Source organism: Chiloscyllium plagiosum, unplaced genomic scaffold (assembly GCF_037043375.1).
Source record: "Chiloscyllium plagiosum isolate Xiang-an unplaced genomic scaffold, Cpla_swu_hap1 HiC_scaffold_17, whole genome shotgun sequence".
In the NCBI taxonomy this organism is placed as follows: Eukaryota; Metazoa; Chordata; class Chondrichthyes; order Orectolobiformes; family Hemiscylliidae; genus Chiloscyllium; species Chiloscyllium plagiosum.
Window position 1 is genome coordinate 73,120,780 of NW_028270155.1, and position 4,306 is coordinate 73,125,085.

At 43.7% G+C, this 4,306-nt stretch overlaps 1 protein-coding gene across 20 annotated transcripts in view; it reads left to right on the top strand.

Annotated features, from left to right (window-relative positions):
- Window positions 1-4,306, top strand: part of mtss2b (MTSS I-BAR domain containing 2b) — a 146,797-nt gene that overhangs the window by 114,499 nt on the left and 27,992 nt on the right. The gene's annotated exons all lie outside the window — the stretch shown is intronic.

A 4,306-nucleotide genomic window follows, 5' to 3' on the forward strand; every position in this document is an offset into this window, starting at 1 on the left:
TCAAAAAGCACATGACACCAGGTTATAGTCCAATGGGTTTATTTGAAAACACTAGCTTTCAGAGTGCTGCTCCTTCATCAGGTGCTAGTGAGACAGAAAGACTTTAGACACAGAATTTATAAGGAAAAGATCAAAGGGTGATAGAATTTTTTTAGAATTAGAATACTTACAGTGTAGGTACAGGCCCTTCGGCCCAATAAGCCCACATCGACCCTTCGAAGAGTAACCCACCCAGCCCCATTCCCCCAACCCTATTACTCTACATTTACTCTGACTATGCACCTAACGTACACATAACTGACCACTGTGGGCAGTTTAGCAAGGCCAATTCACCTAACTGCACATCTCTGGATTGTGGGAGGAAACTGGAACACCAGGAGGAAACCCACACAGACACGGGGAGAATGTGTAAACTCCACACAGACATTCACCCGAGGCTGGAATCGAACCTGAGTCCCTGGCGCTGTGAGGCAGCAGTGCTAACCACTGAGCCACCGTGCCATCCTTAATATGCAAACCCCAAAGTTTCTTTCAAGTCACTGCCTTGAGGGAGGACCTGACCAGAGTTGATTAGAAGATGAGTCTAGCAGGGAAGACAGTAGAGTAGCAGTGGCAGGAGTTTCTGGGGATAATTTGGAGGCAGAGAGGAAATCTGTCCCAAGGAAAAAGAAACATACTATAGGGTGGGCAACCAATGCTAACGAGGAAGTCAGGGATAGCATAAAAGCAAAATTAAAAAGAGTCGGGAAGATTAGTGGAAAGTCAGATGATTAGAAATTCTTTAAAAACTTGCAGAGGACAATAGCAAAAAGTGGGGAGAGATAATGAAATATTAGAGTAAGCCATCTAGTCATAGAAAAGAAGATTGCAAGAGTATTTTAAAATATGAAAAGTAAGACAGAGGAAGGAGTAAACATTGGACTGCGGGAAAAATGAGGCTGGAGGAGAAGTAATGGGGAACAAAGAAATAGCAGAGGAACTTAATACATGTTTTGCATCAATCTTCATGGTGGAAGACACTAGCAGCACACCAGAACTTCAAGAAAGTTGGGGACAGAGGTGAGTGTAGTGGTCATCACTAAGAAAGTGGTGTTGGAAACTGAAAGCTCTGAAGCTCTGGACTGGAAGGACTACACCCCAGAGTTCTGAAGATGATAGCTGAGGAGATTGTAGAGGCATTGGCGATGATCTTTAGGAATCAGGGGAGTGAGGGAGGGCCCAGAGAATTGGAAACTGGCTAATGCAACACCTCTGTTTAAGAAGGGATGGAAGGAGGGAGATAGGATAAAAGAAACTATAGGCCGGTTAGCCTGACCTCCGTTATTAGTAAGATTTTAGATGAGATTGCAGAGTCCAAGATAAAACAGGGCTGAATCAGCACAGCTTTGTCAAGGGAAAGTCAAGCCTGACACATCTGTTAAAATTCCTAGAGGAAATAAACAAGTTTTACCATGGATGCCCAGTGGTTGTGAGCTATTTGGATTTCCAGAAAGTCTTTGTCAAGGTGCTGCACAGGAGGCTGCTAAAGTGATAAGAGCCAGTGGTGTTAGAGGTAAGGTATTAGCAAGGATAGAGAATCAGGTGACTAGGAGAAGGCAAAGTGTAGGGATAAAGGTACCTTTTTCTGGAATGGCATCCAGTGGCTAGTAGAATTCCTCAGGGGTTTGTGTTGGGACCACAACTATTCACGTTATACATTAATGATCTGCACAAAGGAACTGAGCATTGTTGCTAAATTTGCAGATGACAAAACAATAGGTGGAGGCGCTGGTAATGTTGAGGAAGTGGGGAGGTTGCAGAAAAACTTGGACTAAGTAAGTCGGCAAAGAAGTGGCAAATGGAATATAATGGGGGAAAATGTGACGTTATTCACTTCAGTAGGAAGAAGTGGCGTAGACTATTTTCTTAATGGGGAAAGCACAAAGGGACTTCGGAATCCTGGTTCAGGATTCTCTTAAGGGTAACATACAGATTCAGTTTGCAGTGAGGAAGGCAAATTCAATGTTAGCATTCCTTTCAAGAGGGCAAGATCCAAGAGCATGGAGGTGCAAATGAGACTGTATAAGGCTCTGGTCAGACCGTATTTGGAATATTGTGAACAGTTTTGGGCCCCTTTTCTAAAGAAGGATGTGCTGGCATTGTAGTGGGTCAAGAGAAGGTTTACAATTATGTTCCCGGGAATGAAGGCCTTAACATATAAGGAGCAGTTAAGGACTCTGGGTCTGTACTTGATGGAGTTTACAAGGATGGGGGAGGGGGGCGGAATTTGACTGAAACTGACAGGCCTGAATAGAGTGGACATGGAGACTATGTTTCCATTAGTAGGAGAGCCTAGAACTTAGGGGCACAGCCTCAGAGTAAAGGGAAGACCCTTTACAACTCCGATGAGAAGAAACTTCTCCAACCAGAGGGCAGTGAATCTGTGGAATACATTGCCACAAAGGGCTGTGAAGGCCAAGTTATTGAGTGCACTTAAGGCAGAGATAGGTCCTTGATTAATTGTGACAATGCTGTCACTTTAACAAGGTTATTTTGTCCTTGTGATTTTTTCAAGAGAGGTTGTATAGGCAGATGTGCATGGCCCAACATTTCAACTCCCCCTCCCACTCTGCCGAGGACATGGAGGTCCTGGGCCTCCTTCACCGCCGCTCCCTCACCACCAGACGCCTGGAGGAAGAACGCCTCATCTTCCGCCTCGGAAAACTTCAACCCCAGGGCATCAATGTGGACTTCAACAGCTTCCTCATTTCCCCTTCCCCCACCTCATCCTAGTTTCAAACTTCCAGTCCCCTTGACTTGGCCGGACTTGTCCGACCTGCCTAGCTCCTTTTCCACCTATCCACTCCACCCTCTCCTCCCTGACCTATCACCTTCATCTCCTCCCCCACTCACCCATTGTACTCTATGCTACTCTCTCCCCACCCCCACCCTCCCCTAGCTTATCTCTCCACGCTTCAGGCTCTCTGCCTTTATTCCTGATGAAGGGCTTTTGCCCGAAACGTCGATTTTGCTGAAGCTCCTCGATGCTGCCTGAATTGCTGTGCTCTTCCAGCACCATTGATCCAGAATCTGGTTTCCAGCATCTGCAGTCATTGTTTTTACCTAGATGTGCTGAAATGTCCACTTTAACTAGGAGTGGCCAGTTCTCCCAGTTCAGGTTTTTTTCTAGTTTGACTAAGTTGGATCAGTGAAAAGCTGCTAGTTGAGCTGTAGTAGAGAAGCTGCTGCAGTCCAGAGGGAGGTTCCAAACTTCAGCAAATGATTCCTGACTGACTTTTTTTCTCTGAAATCTCTCTTGCCTGTAAGACTAGTGTTGAATTTACCTTTTGCCAAAGGGTGTGTTTATGGGATGTTCTGAGAATTGGAACACCTCCTTAGTTAAGTTGCTGTATTGAGGTGGTTGAGTTTTCCAATAGTTAGGTTATTCTAAATTTTGTTTTCTTTTGTTCTTGTTTCAACTGTAGCATTTAAATAAATTCAGTTTTGCTTAAAGCAGAGTGGTTTAACCAGCTGCATCACCCCTGGAGTATCCACTTTACATCTGCCTTTAAAATACAAAAAGTTAGGGTCTAGGCTACCTTATTAAAATATTTTGAGGGGGTCTGGCCTGGTCCATAACAAGGAAAAGGCAGGAGAATGGAGCTTAGAAATACATCAGCCATGGCATAGCAGACTCGATGGGTCGAATTGCCTAAGTCCGCTCCTTTGTCTGTCATCAATTCTAATAATCTGCAGATTTGGAAAAGACTCATCAAATTGCCTTTACAGTCCTTGGCAAAGGAATTATTAAAAGGTCAGATAATTGCTACCTAAAGAGTACCAATAGATCATTTCTCTGGATTTATACCTCTGTAACTCATACTGTCAAGGAACAAGTTTAAACCTTGTTTCGAAGTGTTGTGAAATAATTCTGTTTTTTAAATTTAGCTTGTTTTTTTAAAATTTCTTCTTTTGTGGAATAAATCTGTCCTGTTACTATTGAAATTCTGCAGCCTTGTGGTTAACCATGTCAACTAACTAAACAAAGCAAACATAGGAATATCAAGCCAGGTTTCACCTGAGGGTCTGGCTTTTCAGAAGTACTATCAGCTGGGATCAAAACAACTGAATTGTTTAGCTTGTGTGAATTTGATACATGGAAGTTACTGCCTGGTCACTTGTGTAAAGACCTCATGACATGTGCACTTCTTTCTGCAGTTCCATTCAGTGCTGGGTGGTATGAAAGTATTGGAGTGAGATTTGCTCCATTCTAGCTCAGAAATATTTCAAACTCTTCTGACAGAAGCTGTAGGCCATTATCTGACAC